This window comes from Haliotis rubra, unplaced genomic scaffold, assembly GCF_003918875.1.
Source record: "Haliotis rubra isolate DU_JTF1 unplaced genomic scaffold, ASM391887v1 Scf17, whole genome shotgun sequence".
Taxonomy (NCBI): domain Eukaryota; kingdom Metazoa; phylum Mollusca; class Gastropoda; order Lepetellida; family Haliotidae; genus Haliotis; species Haliotis rubra.
In genome coordinates, this window is record NW_025765669.1 from 4,129,218 (window position 1) to 4,146,103 (window position 16,886).

The 16,886-nt window shown below is 40.4% G+C and overlaps 1 long non-coding RNA gene across 2 annotated transcripts in view; it reads left to right on the forward strand.

The window, feature by feature from the left end:
• Positions 1-16,886, forward strand: part of LOC124272494 — a 34,305-nt gene that overhangs the window by 17,140 nt on the left and 279 nt on the right. Inside the window, exons 1-2 of one of the 2 annotated variants that reach the window (XR_006897341.1) lie at positions 14,718-14,927; positions 15,343-15,402. This is a non-coding gene — a long non-coding RNA (uncharacterized LOC124272494). Of the gene's footprint in view, positions 1-14,717; positions 14,928-15,342; positions 15,403-16,886 lie in introns of those variants that run through there. The other variant, XR_006897342.1, reaches the window with a different exon arrangement.

Here is a 16,886-nt window from a genome sequence, read left to right on the forward strand (position 1 = left end):
ATGATGAGGGTTGAATGCCATGACAACAGTCTATTGTAAATCAAAGGATGATATGAATGTTATTGCTGATGACTAGGGTTGAATGTCATGACAACAGCCTATTGTAAATCAAAGAATGCCATGACAGTTATAGCTGATGACGAGGGTTGAATGTCATGACAACAGCCTATTGTATGTCGAAGGAGGCCATATAGCAATTATTGCCGATGACGAGACAGTTGACTTTTATGACTGTCTGTGATGAAGTTGGGATGTCATATGACATAAAATGACCAATGTATACCTTTATAACACTATTCAATAAAAAGATAATGCCACAAATTTGTGGGATATTAAGCGTCAGTAAGCTGACATGTTGCCCTGGCACCCTCAGGTATCCCTCTTCTCCATGCTATACTTAGTTTACAATCAGCTTATAATGCCCATGTGTTGCCTTATAACGAGGAGCCCTTGTAACAAAGGGACATGGGGATCTGTTACAGTGTGGCCAAGCTGATATGCATTATTCATGACAGACCTTTCCCTGACAAGCACCAAACAGAGTACAATACAGGGGTACACTGTCCGCACTGATATGATGTGCCAGTATTTATATGCCTGAATAAACAGAAATAACAAGGAGGATATAAATAGATATCTCCCTACTTTTGCGTTATAACGGGTTCTAGTTTGTCACAATGTTTCTGGGTTTACATCTGACCAATAAACTCCTCCTATCTGAACAGAACCTAGTGGTTGTGAGGGTCCTCATGGGGGGGAAGGGGACAGATATAGCAGCACTTTTATTTTTGTTTGTTCCGTTTGTTGGTGGTTAAAGTGAGGGTCTGCAGTGGTGTGAACCAGGCAATTTAAAAAAATGTTTTTGGCAATAATTCTTCCAAGTGGCAGTGCTAATGATGGATTAAAGAGTAGATGGATTAAATCAAGATGGGCAAGGACTCCAATAGCTATGAGTTAAATACTAATCATCATTTACAAAATTCAATGATGTGAGAGGGTCTACACCTGTGGGTTGTCTACACCAATTGATTGTATTTTTAAAAGGGACAGGAAAGCTTGGAAGGTCTTACTGGCTAAAATTATCCTGATTTTTTTTTTTTTAAATTTACATTCTATTATTTATTTCAGTCCATAAAATCCATACCCCTAACATAAATCTTACTGATATACCGTGCATAACTTGTTTTGTTTATTTTTTTAACTCATATATTAACCTTACTTGAGTTTTCTAATATTGTCTGTATATATTTTCTTATTTTGGCCAAGCTCTGAGTGTCTGGGGCTCAGAAATAATATTTTGTTTAAATATATAATAAATTTTAAAAGATTATGTCCATGGCTTTGGAAAGATAGATTTGATAATTAAAAAAATAGATAAGAAAATGTCATAAGAACTTTGTTAGGTTAGTTTAGTCTATACATGAGTGAGTGAGTGAGTGAGTGAGTGAGTGAGTGAGTGAGTGAGTGAGTGAGTGAGTGAGTGAGTGAGTGAGTGAGTGAGTGAGTGAGTGAGTGAGCATTGTTTTATACTGCTTTGAGCAATATTCCAGCAGTATCATGATGGGGGGGCACATGTCTTCAGCGTGACAAGAGAATGCTTTAACCACAGGATACCCCACCACCCTTGTGTACACATGTGCTTGTTACTATAAATGTACTATACAACATGTTTTCACACACATTAATCATGTTGGTTTTGTAACTCTTAATGAACTGGCTACAGAACTATAATGATAAAGAAACATTCGGATGTACAAATATATCTCTACCCACAAATCAATTTGTAAGTATAGTATGACCAGAAATTATTGAGAATTTTAGGAATATGTTTAATTGGATTTCTAGTATAAACAACCTTGACCAGCTATCAAGTGCTTGGTTTCATTAAAGAGAGACAGCTCTGTTAATCCTTTTTCGTTAGTTTGTGAAGAGTTATCCCCCTTTGTTTACTTGCTAGCAGACGACATTTTCAGTGATCCTCAGTATGGATGATTTAGAGAAGAGGAAGTTGATTTTAGAGTATTATAACAAGGACATCAGATCAGCTAAAGTGATTTCAAGTAGAACAGGCATCCCTTTGTCCACTGTTTATCGTGTTTTGAAAAATATTGCAAATGGATATGGCATTGAGCACCAGGGAGGCTTTAGGTAGGCCCAGAAAATTGACTGTCGGTGACAGGAGGCGGCTTGGTATTCTTGTTTCTAAAAACAAACTAAGGAGCTTAGGAAACTTAAGGCTGGATATGATTGATAGAGGAACTGTGGCTGTCTGTAAGGAGACAATTAGAACTGAGCTGCATGCAATGGGTTGGCAGAAAAGTCGAGGAATTCCATCACCGATCATGAAACCTGAACAAAAGGAGCGAAGGTCGAACTGGTGCTTACAAGCATAGAAATTTTTACTGGGACAATGTGATTTTCTCAGATGAAAGTTCTGTGTGGCTGTTTCCTAATACACTGAAATTCTGGACCAAACAAACTGAAAAACCTTTGTACAGTCCGAAATTTAACGTGTGGGGTGGCATATCTATGTTAGGGGCAACGCCCCTCTGTGTATTTGAAGGGAATATGAACAGTGAGCGGTCCGATATTGGGACAGCATGGACCACGACTTTCTAACTTCTTTGATCAGTAGTATACCCCGCCGCATTGAAGCCTGCATTGCTGCCCATGGGGACTTGACAAAATACTAACTTTTCACCTGTCTTTGAATCTGGAGTTATGTTCTGCTAATATTCACATTTAATACGTGAGTAATGAGTGAAAAAAATGTAAAAAATTACAATCTTTAAATTCTCAATAATTTCTGGTTGTACTGTAACTCAGGGCTGAAATAGGGCAAACCAGCTCTTCTGTGTGTTGTGTGTTTGTTGTTTAATGCCTCACACAGAAATATTCTCAGCTATAATGCATCAGTCTCTAAATGAACAAATCTGGACCAGACAATACAGTGATTGACAGTTTGAGCCTCAATCCAATCCATACCACTGGACCCGTCTGGGCTAGAATGAGCCTTCAGTAACCCATGCTTGTCATAAGAGGCGGCTAACGGGATCGGGTGGTCAGGCTCGCTGACTTGGTTGACACATTGGCTCCCAATTGCGCAGATCGATGCTCATGCTTTTGATCACTAGATTGTCTGGTCCAGACCCGATAATTTACAGACCGCCGCCATATAGCTGGAATATTGCTGAGTGCGGCGTAAAACTAAACTCACTCACTCACCCATACCATTGGGTGGGTGAGTGAGTTTAGTTTTTCGCTGCTTGTTGCAATATTCCAGCAATATCACGAAAAATGGTCTGCACACATTGTACCAATTGGGGAATCAAACCCAAATCTTCACCGTGACTAGCGAACACTTTAACCACTCGCCTTCCCCATGTGCTCCCTGCCACAACAGGGATACGATAATGTGAATCAACCAAGTCAGCAAACCTGATCACCCAATCACGTCAGTCGCCTCTTGTGACAAGCGAAGGTTGCTGGGAGATTTCTATTTGTGTCGGCAGTCCCCACGGGAATGTATAGAGTCTGAACCTCATGAACCGTGAACATTATTCAAAGTTCACTGACTTTGCCATAAGGAGAAGGAAATACGTCAGAAGAAATGGACAATCAATACAAATACAGGTGGTCAGAAGAAATGGACAATGCTCCCAATACAAATACAGGATATACTGGATTGAGTGGTCAGACTGCAGCCTTCTCTTATCAAGACCTGTCTGGACCTAAGTGTGACCAGAAACTTGTATATCTTTAACTGTTGATCACACGAGTCTATATTTTTAGTTGTTATTTTGGGAAGTAACACAGGTGTTGGATTTGACATCCACAGATAATCTAATAACACCCCAACACCCTCATCCCCACCCCCACCCAATACACCACCCTGTGGGAAGGTCATCACAACCCTAGCTGGTCATAAGGTGTCCAAATGGAAGGGACGGTCCAACTCAATGTAGATGTGACCTCACATTGTGGCTTGTTCCTCAAAATATTAATCACCAGATTGTCTGATCCAGATTTGAACAGCTTCTGGTTGCAGTCATATAGCTGTAATATTGCTGAGTGTAGCATAAAATGAGACAAAATGTTATTTTACATGAATTTTTTTCCAAAAATTGTTTGAACGGGAAAAATAGAAACACTAATTAAACTGTCAATGGATGTCAAAACCAAGCATAAGGGAGAGTGGCACTGAGGTTTTGCTACCTGCATAAACTATGACCTTTTCAAGTTCCCATTGTATCTTCTACAGCACTATGCCAGCTTCAATGGTGAAGATCCAATATTTTGATTGAGGGTCTGAACTGATGGGTAATAGTGTAGAAATTGATCATGGTGATCTGATGCCTGTTGGCGTGAGATGAGTCTCAGTGATGAAATGAGGGTCAACATGAGTGGTTGTGTTATGAGTGAGGGATAATGCCTCTGTGTACAATATTCTTTTTCTATTCAAATGGATTTGTTTGTTTTTGTCCAGGAGTCTCGTTGTTTCACCAACATAAGCCTGTCCACAATTCACCACACGAGATAGCGTCTGAAACAGCCATACCCCTCACAACCCTGAAAACACTAACAGCATCAGACCTCAGTAACTAAACATGACTCATTTCCAAGACAATCTGAACTGACCCTAGAAGATCCGGGTAGAAATTGGTCTTCAGCAACCCATAATGGGATCAAGTGGTCAGGCTCACTGATGTGATTGACACATGTCATCATATCCCAATTGCATAGATTGATGCCAATGCAGTTGATCACTGGATTGTCTGATGCAGACTTGATTATTTACAGACCGCCACCATAAAGGTGGAATATTGCTGAGTGCGGCATTAAACAACAAACAAACAAACAAACAAACAAACAAACAATCAAACCACAGCATCCAGTGGGACAGAGTCAAAGACTTCAAGTCTATTAGGACCATACAGCACATGACATACTTGTCTAACTATGTACAACAGACATCCTCAATGTTTATACTGTACAGCAGTAGATACACAGCTGCCTCCATGTTTTACTGGGACATATATGCCATATGTCCCCATCAATATAATGCTGACAGTGCAGGTTTTGACAAAGTGCTTATATACATTAACGATACATGTATCACTTTTATACACCAAGAGGACTTTGTAGAAAAATTATGCTTATTTATTATCATCAAAGGGTGTGTTGATAAATATGAATGAATTTTGCTAAAACTCTTGTATGGTTTGTGTGTATCCAAACATGCAGTGAAGATTCAGGTTAGAAGGGGTCTTCAGCAACCCATGCTTGTCGTAAGAGGCGACTAACGGGATCGGGTGGTCAGGCTCACTGACTTGGTTGACACATGTCATCATATCCCAATCTATGCTCATGCTGTTGATTACTGTATTGTCTGGTCCAGACTAGATTATTTACAGACTGCCGCCATATAGCTGAAATATTGCTGAGTGTGGCGTTAAACAACAAACTAACCAACCAATCCAAACATGCAAAATTTCGTTTGCCTTAATACATACAGCACTAGTTGTCTAACTACTCTGACATCCACAGGGTAAAGGTTTGAGTCTGACAGACTAGTTTGTATTTGTATGTTTGTTTATATGTTATCCTTTTCCAAAAGATTGGTATTAATGATGATAAAACACATATATTTATGTTTGTGTATTGCTTATGCATGTTTATAACTGAATTCTCCCCATTTTTTCCAGTAAAGGTGAAGATATGTTCTAATAAGACAAGGCTTGTTCCAATTGTTGCTGTTATATACACACATATATTATATTGGGTTACACTTTCTCAGCTGAGTACACATTCTAGTACTTTATGTGTTGAGTCCCATCTGGGATTTAAATCCATACTCTCAGAGGAGGGCAACTAATTTCAGCACAGCGATCTAACCCACTCAGCCACCATGGCTTCGAGTAAAGGTGACCCGAGAAGGTCCGGGTTAGAATATTGATCTTCAGTAACCCATGCTTGTCATAAGAGGCGACTAACGGGATCGGGTGGTCAGGCTCACTGACTTGGATGACACATGTCATCGGTTCCCAATTGTGCAGATCGATGCTCATGCTGTTGACCACTGGATTGTCTGGCCCAGACTCGATTATTTACAGACGCCGCCATATAGCTGGAATATTGCTGAGTGTGGTGTAACACTAAACTCACTCACTCACTCACTCGACTAAAGGGGTACACTATGCATATGATCTAGACTACCAACTGGGGCACATAATCTAGTCCCCAGTGAGCGACGACGACGAAATTAAATGTTTAACGTCGGCTTCTGGCGTAAGCCAGTTTCGCCGACGGGGTAGGTGGGAGCTAATATAATAAATAATAAATGTTAATAAGGGATAAACCACCTTACCCCCAAAAATATAAATGCTGGGGCGTTAAACCTAAGTTGAAGTTGGAATAAAAAACGTTTATAAACATAAATAGAGATAAAAATAATAAAAAGCCAAGTTAAAAAAGGAGAAAGGAGGGATAAATAGGAATAGTGATTGTTAATAAGTAAGAGATAGAGTTGAAATAAACGATAGGTGACATAAAAGGGGCCTAGGGGTGGGGATGGGGATGGGGGGTGGGGGAATACTGAACATGTATAGCATAGGGGCAGATATTTAAATGCGGTTAGGCTGCATAAGTTATATAAGGGGCTATATAAAGAATGAAAAAAGGGGGTTAAGTTGGATGGGGAGAGGGGGGGCTGAGGGGAGCAAGGGAGGCGTGGTGAGGCATAGGCCGGGTTGAGAGACGAGCAGTGGGCTACCAGTGTCTCTGCTTATGACCAGCATAGGTTGGTTTAGACCAGTTCTAACCTAGAATCCCATAGGGTCGGAAGGTGTTTAATGTGAATAATTGTTTACAATGCAATTACCATTGTGTTGCACAGTTTGTTTTGACTGACATATTTACAGCTGAGCATTGCAACTTTGTCCTATATGGTGCAAGCTGTTATGTTGGTGGTAATATTGTATTGTGTTGAGCTGGGAGATCTCTGTGAGAGCTAGTTGGTAGTGATGCAGAAACTCACTGAGGTGAGGTGAGGTGAGATGTGGTGAAGTGGGGGATGAGGTGAGGTGAGGTGGGTGAGGTACCTCTCAACTAATTCCAGCAGTATAGAGCTCGCCAAATGAAGGACCATTCCATAGTTTAACATCTTAACCCAAGACACTGAGCTCACCAATGATTGTTTAATCCCATTATTTGCTGAGCACTAGACAGGGTGAACAGAAATAGCATAGCAGTATGCTGAGTCTGATCATGAGTGGTATAAAACCAGGCTGGTCCAGATGATTGTCCTCACTCACACATACACAGACACAGGACGGATAGACGGACAGACCCCCACACACATGCATGCACACACACACACCCATCCCTCCACACACACACATCCCTCCACAACCGCCACCGTGGTGTAGTGGTTAGAGCGTCCGCCCCGGAGAGCGGAAGGTCGTGGGTTCGATCCCCGACCGCGTCATACCAAAAGACGTTAAACTATGGTACTTGTTGGTCCCTGCCTGGCGGTCGGCATTAATGGGTACAACAAAGACTGGTCGGCTTGGAGTCAGTATAATGTGTCTGAGTGGGGTATTCATGCTTCACTGCGGCATGGTATCTCAGTGGGCTAGCACTATAAAACCAGCTTAAGTCTGGGGTAGTACAAGCAGCCGCACATACACATACACACACATGCACGTCGTCATATGAGCGAAATATTCTCAAGCACGACGATAAACCCAATTTCACCTCCACACACACATTCGCGGTCCATTTAGTTCTCCACTTACAACAGGTATAGGTCACAAGGGACCTATTCTAACCCTGGATCCCAACATGGGTCAACAAATAAGATCACGTGTCCTCTGGTTAGTTGTGTGTTGTGATATACCATGCCCACAAGTCTAGATTTGATGACATAACATTTCCACCTTCTAGAGGATGAAAACATCATACAGGTTGTGTATGTTTACACCTTTGCTAACACACAAATACAAGTATAGTGCTGACAAGCTGACAAACCCAGGACTATAATCACATTAAATATGATCAACAAGACACATGGTATATTCTGAGCTCAGTCATCATCTGTGTACAAACAATGCCCCAGGCAGCACTCACTGAAAACCTTTGGTTAAAGCCTTGGAACATGGACCTGCTGTTCTCGGACTTATGATAAATCCAATATTGGGCAGGTTTAGCTATTGATGACTTAGTGCTGATGGTAAACCTGCTCCGCTACAGTGCAGTTGGGCCAATGTATCGACTTGTGATGACTGAGGCACCTGATGGGTGTGGCACCCATTTTGGAGAGTCTATTTTGGGTAATATATTTTACTTCAGTTTTGATAGGGATATGTACCCTATGGTACACTGTGTTGATTTGTACAGTGTGTATATATTTTAAAATGGATGACATATTGAATTATCCCTATCAAAATTTGAGTAGTATTTTGTTAACTCTTGAAGATTTCAGCTATGTGACACAGCATGTGAGTGAGTGAGTATAATTTTATATTTTATGCCACTTTTAGCAATATTCCAGCAATATCACATCAAGGGACACCAGAAATGGGCTTCACACATTGTACCCTTGTGGGGAATCAAACCCGGGTCTTTGGTGTCACGATTGAACGCTTTAACCTCTAGGCTACCCCAACGCCCTCAGCATGTGAATATCCACACAAGCAGGTGATTATTATCAGGTGTACATCACGCCAAAAAATCTACCAAGTCCCTGAGTCAGTCAGTCAGTGTACATGGCTTTACGTCTTTTTAGCAATAATCCAGGATCACAAGAAGAAATGCCAGAAATGGGCTTCACACATTGTACCCATATGGGGAATCAAATCTGGGTCTTTGTCATGACAACCAATCACTTTAACCAACAGGCTACACGAAATTACTGGGACAACCATGCTATCTGTATTAGGGCAGACTCACACGGGTCGAATCAGAGCGCCGAGTTATTAATTTGAATTCAAAGAAAAAGGCAAATAGGTGCCTTGAACCTGCGTCAGTTGTGTTGTGAGTGTGAAGAGTCTGCATGGAAAGAAAATATCACGAGATATTATGAGATTGATAATCAGTCGACACATCAAATCGTGAAAAGAAAAGAAAATTGATTAGTTGATATTTGTAACAACTGCTGAACATGTTCAACAATTTATGGTAATCGGGTGGGTTGTTACGAAGGGACAAGCAGTGTGAGTGGAACATTAGTCGCCTTGTGTGACATTCAGGGCTCGGTTGGAACCTATACTGACCCTGTATACTAAGGGCTTGATATACATGTATGCAATAATGTTGATATTTATCTGTGTGGGGAAGGGTGACTATAAATTTGGGAGAGATAAAACGTGATTACTAAAGATAGTAATTGTATCAAAGAATCGCAAAGAATCTGGTTGATGTTACAAAAAGTATTCTGATTTTGTCATAGTTCAGACAAAAAATACAGATGACAAATCACAACGGTTTGAATATGGTTGTATATTATCTGGTTTTCAATGTCAAGTGAAATGGGATTTAACATAACGTTCAAAATTAATATGGCAAATACGGTAGGTGATTTAATACCTGACAGGTAGCATAGGCAGATCCAGAGGGGATCCCTCCCCTTTTGTCCTGAAAGTTTATTAAATGACCATTGAAACTCTCGTGAAAATGGGTGAAAATGAACTATGCCCCCCTCCTTTCTCAAAAAGCTGTATTCACCCCTGGGTACGTATAGACAAATCCCACCCTCTTGCAACTGAAATACTATTTTAAAATAACATGTAAGCTTATCAATGAAATAGCAGTACCATTCATAAATAACAGTCAAGTGGAATGTCTGTTAAGTGCTTAATGTTAGATTATTGTGGGGAAAATGTTAATGAAGAACCGTGATTGCCCAGTCCAGTTAGTTGCTGAGACATGCATTCTGGCCCTGGTTTAATCCTGGTGCACAGAGAGATGCACTCTGTCCAGGGGTAGCTTCTGTTACTCACACCTGAAATCAATAGACTGCCTCAATATCAGCCAAGCTCTCCACAGCATGACAGTGTGTAAGGAGGGAAGGGAGACAACTCCATGTCAACACTAGAATCCTCAAGCTGTACGACAGACTAATGCTTAGTCTCTGAATATATATAATTTTGATAGTAACACAAATTCCATTTAGATTGAAAAGGAGCCCCAGTGAGATGGGACATTCAGAACCTGAAGAAATAGGACTTGCTTCAATTGGGGCTTCAACATTGCAGGAAGGGCAAGGCAGTAGGGAAAATAATGTGGTTTAGGGACTGTGAGACAGACTATCTGTACAATTACAGGGTCTGGCTCGCAGTCCTTGAACAATATTATTTCCCTTGCTCCCAGCTCTTTCTGTAATGCTGCAGTACTAAATGAAGCAAGTCTTAATTTGACTTAGGTTTTGAATCTGCCATCTCACTGGGGCTCTTTTCCATTCACATGGAATTATTTATTTCTATCAATGTTATCAAAGTCAGCACTCGTCTGCTACGTAACACACATGTCTATGGCAACATAGTCTCCCGATGCAAGAGAGTAAATAAACTGTATCTAACTCATGCCGACAATGATTTTGCAAGTCCAGAATTTGGATTTTACTTCTTATGTTGTAGATATAAATTAAATGAAAATAACTATTTATGGGACCTAGGCACTTCTACACGAGAGAGTGAGAGAGAGAGTGAGAGAGAGAGAGAGAGAGAGAGAGAGAGAGAGAGAGAGAGAGAGAGAGAGAGAGAGAGAGAGAGAGAGAGAGAGAGAGAGAGAGAGAGAGAGAGAGAGAGAGAGAGAGAGAGAGAGAGAGAGAGAGAGCATACAGCATCTAATACCTTGCAGTGTGGCCTACTTTCTCCAGTCACACCAGTACTGCTTTCTACAGACAGTTTGCCTGGGTGTTCATAGTTAGAATCATTTGCTAGTGCCCAACCTAATTTATCATGCATTTAAAGGTCATCATGACTTATGCAGAGTTGATGCTCAAGATGCTTTATCAGTAAACAAGACTATGTATGGTTGGAGTACTCTCCTGCCAGCTAACAGTAAACATGACATCCAGGGGTCTGTAACTTGACAAAACTCGCTGACCTTGAAAGATACAAACCTCTTGATGTAACATGATGCCATTACAGCGCACACCCCTCTGAATAATGGACTCTTCCTGGGACTGGTTTAAAGGGGTTTGAACACACAGCTTGGGGACTGATGAAGAAATGGGGACACTATTGAGATGCATTCTTCCCATTTCATAAACATCTTACATAATAGTTTTAAGTAACATTTGACATTATGTTTAAAAGCATGACTGGTTTTTAATTTTTGTTTGTTGGTTATTGTTTGACATGAACATATCCCAAGAACGAGGTGTTTACTGTTGGACACAACTGTAAACATTAAAAGTGTTCGACTGGTGACAGATGCATGACAAGGGCATACGGGCACACTTGTTTGTAGACCGAGGCCAGTCCATGTAGGTCACATAATGGCAGTTGTGATGACCTGGGCAGGATCCAGGGTTTGATCATGACAACAGGATTTGTTTTCCAACTTCGTAGGTTTTATTTTGTTATCAATGTCGGAGCTGTGTCATTGCAGTTAGTCTATAGTCATCTCTGGACCAGACAACCAGTGGTGGAAAGCAGGAGCAACTATCCACGAATACAGGGGGTTCTCAATGAGACTGGAAAATCTGATGGGATTGGTCATATATAGTAAGAGGGGAAGGTGTGTGTGTGTGTGTGTGTGTGTGTGTGTGTGTGAGAGAGAGAGAGAGAGAGAGAGAGAGAGAGAGAGAGAGAGAGAGAGAGAGACAGACAAACAGACAGACAGACAGACAAACAGAATGAGACGGAGCGAGAGAGAGAGACAGACAGACACAGACAGAGAGAGACAGACATTGAGAGACAGACAAACAGAGACAGACACACACACACACACACACACACAGAACAGACAGCAGAAAGAATGAGCAGAGAGAGAGGCAGACAGAGAGAGAGACAGACAGACACAGAGACAGAGAAAGAGAAACAGACAGAGCGAGAGAGACAGAGAGAGAGAGAGAGACAGACAGAGACAGACAGACAGAGAGAGAAAGACAAACAAACAGAGAGAGAGAGAACTGAAATGCCTTGTTACAACTGCTGTAAACTAAACATTACCTGTTCTAAGTTACTGGGAGAGAGGTAGTTGATCCAGACTGTCATTGTCTTCCCTACATTGTATTTGACCTTGTTGTCATTTTGTGCATTTGTGTATGTGTTTGCAGAAATCATACATGATATTCATATATTTAAAAAAACGATGAAATACATAGATGTAATGTACGTCAGACATCAAATTACCAACACACATCCTTCGTGAATTATAATGCTGTCCAAATTAGATTAACATTCAGAATCAGGGCACAATAGCTTGAAAACTTTGGCCCTTATCATGGACATGTATTTCATATAATGAGCTCACAGTTGTGCACCAAGACACAAGTCCCCTGACCTCTGCATGACTTCATGAAGGACCTGTTAACAGCTACATCCTAATTCATCGTCCTGGCAACATTGTTTATTTATGTGATCACAGTAATTTGTGGAACAACACAAGTTGCACTGTATGCCTAATAAAACCCAAAAATCCTATTTATTTGAAATATTTGGGATTATGGCAGGCTCATCAGGCTCACAGCCATCAGATTTTACAAATGCTCAAATACTTAAATAAATAGATTATTCTTGAGAAATAAAAATCTGATGTATGCACTGTTGAATTAAAAATGTTTACCTTTAAGATAGCAATTTTGACATCTTTGTTTACTGAATGGTTTAGCCATAATACAGCCCCAAAGTAAATTGAAATACAATCTGTTGGTAAATTTGAACACAGAGTTGGTCATACTTCATTTTTTCCTTCCTAATTTTCAGCATCATTGCAAATATTGTGATGCTTACAAGACAGGTAGTTGCTTCAGTACAGCCTTCGAAATAGCTATTTGCCCGCTAACCAAGCCAGCCAAATGCTAGCTGATTGTGAATCAGGCCAGTAATATATTGTTAAAGCTATACCGACTGGCAAGCTGAAAATCTCTGATAATTTGTTTTTATTTAATGCACATGAATATGATAAAGTCAATTAAGAAGATTTTAAAAATCTGCCTTCAAAAGTTTTGTGTTTGTTTAAGGGGCAACAATAACTTAGTATCTTCTACTACCAAACCACACTATATCTGACCGATGTGCATTTTGATATTGATATTTTGCTGGGCCAGTGAAGTTTGATGTGGGCTAGCCACATTTTTACTTAACTAGCCCTCCTGGCGAGTGACTTTTCAAAATTAATTCATGCACTGCTTCAGTACAACATCCATGCCCACCATCATACTAATGCTAGTTATCTGTCGAATGCCTGGAAGCTGTCACAGCAATAAAGAACAAATAAACCATTAAAAGCTTTAGGTCGTCACTTTCTTATAACTTCTCAATGTCAACGAAAGATAACATATGATTGGGAATTTTTTTCTTCACTTTTGGTCCTTTTGGATCTCATCATTTTCAGAAATGAATACATTTTTATAATGTATATTTTTTAGATATATACTTATAAATGTCAAAACAGACAAGATATTTTCATATTTTGTGATAAGAAGGTACGATAGGGAAATTTTGTTCCTTTTGATCTCATTTTCAGAAACGAGTACATTTTTATAATGTATATTTTTTAGATATATACTTCTACATGTCAATGAAGGATATTTTTGTATTTTGTGTGAAGGACAAATTATGATAGGGAAATTTGTGTTCCTCTTTGGCTCTTTAGCATCTCATAATTTTCAGAAATGATTAAATCTTTAATATTTATATATTTTTTTAAATATAAAAGTTACCATATGTTCATGTGAATGAGTGTTAGATTTTGTTCATTTCAATGCTCAGGTGTTTGGGACTTATAACAGCCTTAAATATAGAGGATGGTTATATAATGGGGACATACTGACTATACAGTAAACAAACTAGGTTTATACCGAACACACTTACGATGAATTGATGGAGATGTTGAAATGTTTGTTTTGTCCCTTCACATTTCCTGCACATTATATCAGGTGAGTGAGTGAGTGAGTTTAGTCTCATGCCGTTATTAGCAATATTACAGCAATATCATGGCAGGGGACACCAGAATTGGGCCAGGAGTTGCACATTGTACCCATTATATCATATAAACGTCAAAATGGACATAACAAAATATAGAAATAATGAAGTTAGTGGTCCCTTTTAGTTCTTTAAAACCCTACTTGTCTGTATAGTTTTTCATGTTGTGTTCATCTTTCCAAACAGACTGAGACTGATATACAATTGATAACCATTGTTGTTATAAATAAGATTAAATTATATAATCATTAAGCAGCTTGCAAGTTATTAGTGTGGTAGGCCAGTGTAAACATTATTTTGTAGCAAAATATTTCACAGAACATAACCTGTGTTCTAACAGCATTATATAAATAAATGTACACTGGAGTGAATCGTAGCATGACCTGTGAAGATCCGGGTTAGAACTGGTCCTCAGCAACACATGCTTGTCGTAAGACACTAACGAGATCGGGAGGTCAGGCTTGCCAACTTGGTTGACACGTCATCGTATCCCATTTGTGTAGATCAATGCTCATGCTGTTGATCACTGGATTGTCTGGTCCAGACTCGATCATTTACAGACCCCCACCATATAGCTGGAATATTGCTGAGTGCGGCATTAAACCACAAACAGACAGAATCAGAGGATGCAGATTAACATTGACATGACGGGGAACCAGTTGCCGACCACATGGCCACTGTCTGCTGTAGTCCACATGACCAGACTGACCAGGAACTCCAGACTGACCAGGAAGTCTGGGCTGGAAACAACAAACAGCTGTCATTACGTAGAGGGTAATGTCCAAGTAACTCTCCATTCCTTAAAAATAATGGAGCCAAGGCCCCGGAGGGGCCGAGGCACATTATTTTTAAGGAATGGAGAGTTACGAGGATATTACCCTACTTAAATTACATTCGAAGTATTGGGAATATTTCTGTTATCAAAATTAAATGTCAAAATGACAAAATGAAGGTTTTATTTTGAAACTGGTACACATCGCTCCATTCCTGAAAAGTAATGGAGCGAACAGACAATGGAATGACGTCACAAATGTAATTTAATTGGGTATAAATAATTGAGTCTACACACTCTGATGGAGATATTTGCTTGTTGACCTCATCAGGCTCTACAATAAGCAATGTTATCTCAAATGTCAGTGTCTGCTTTGTGTTTAATACTGAATTAAGCAATATTTCAGCTGTATTACAGAGACCTGTACATGATCCAGTCTGGTGACTGATGTCATGAAGATCATCTCAAGCCGTCCAGGTATGATGACTCAAGAGCCCCTCATCGACCTATTCCATACCCCAAGCCTAGGGACCCAGGTATGATGACTCCAGAATCCTGTGGGGTTATATGCTAGGGACCTATTCCATCCCAGAATCTTATGGGGTTATAGGTTGCTAGGGACCTATTCCATCCCAGAATCCTATGGGGTTATAGGTGGCTAGGGACCTATTCCATCCCAGAATCCTATGGGGTTATAGGTTGCTAGGGACCTATTCCATCCCAGAATCCTGTGGGGTTATAGGTTGCTAGGGACCTATTCCATCCCAGAATCCATCCCTAGGGAATCCCAGAATCCTATGGGGTTATAGGTTGCTAGGGACCTATTCCATCCCAGAATCCTATGGGGTTATAGGTTGCTAGGGACCTATTCCATCCCAGAATCCTATGGGGTTATAGGTTGCTAGGGACCTATTCCATACCAGAATCCTGGGGTTATGGAGGACCTATTCCATAATAGGTTGCTAGGGACCTATTCCATCCCAAGAATCCCAGAATAGGGACCTATTCCATCCATATCCTGTGGGGTTATAGGTTGCTAGGGACCTATTCCTATCCCAGAATCCCATGGGGTCATGGGTTGCTATGGAGATTATCTCCCAGAATCTCCATTGAGTTATAGGATGCTACAGACCTATCCTATCCCAGAATCCCATGGGGTCATGGGATGCTACAGACCTATTCTATCCTAGAATCCCATAGGGTCATAGGATGCTACAGACCTATTTTATCCCAGAATCCCATAGGGTCATGGGATGCTACAGACCTATTCTATCCCAGAATCCCATAAGGGTCATAGGAGTCGATCAATTAATGGAACCAACAAGCATAGTTGACAAAAAATTGCTGACAAAACTAAAACTCTGGATGAACCAGAATTAGAACAACAATCATAGACTTCTGGCACAAGTAAAGTTGTGGCACTCAACACAGTGATTTCCACCACCTTAGACAACACAAGACAAGGCCAAAGGGATTAGGCCAAAGCCAGTTAACTGTCCAAGCAAGTCTGTTTCATATGTGACAAGGAGCAGGAAGTCCTGGTTGCTGAAGATTATTTCTAACCCAGATGATGGGTCAAGGAACAGTAGATGAATAATCATAAGGCAGCATTGACACATCATGTATGTACCAGGATTAGAACACACAACTTTCTTCCAATATCAGTCAGAACTGATACATCGGTATGAACCATCGCTAAGCCAACCAGCACCAGCTCCAAGTTCCTACATGGAGGCTGAAAACAGTTGGCTCAAAGACACTTGCCAGTTCTGCTGCCTTCTGCTGGAACAATCTTCCAATCTCTGTAAAGACAGTGCCCACATTGAGCTCCTTCTAATCACTCCTGAAAGCCCACTTATTCAAACAATACACTGTCTAATCTTGTGGGATATCAAAATCATCTGCCTTCCTGCCATCCTTTAAGCACCTTGAGCATACTTAATTGTGTGGATTTTTGCACT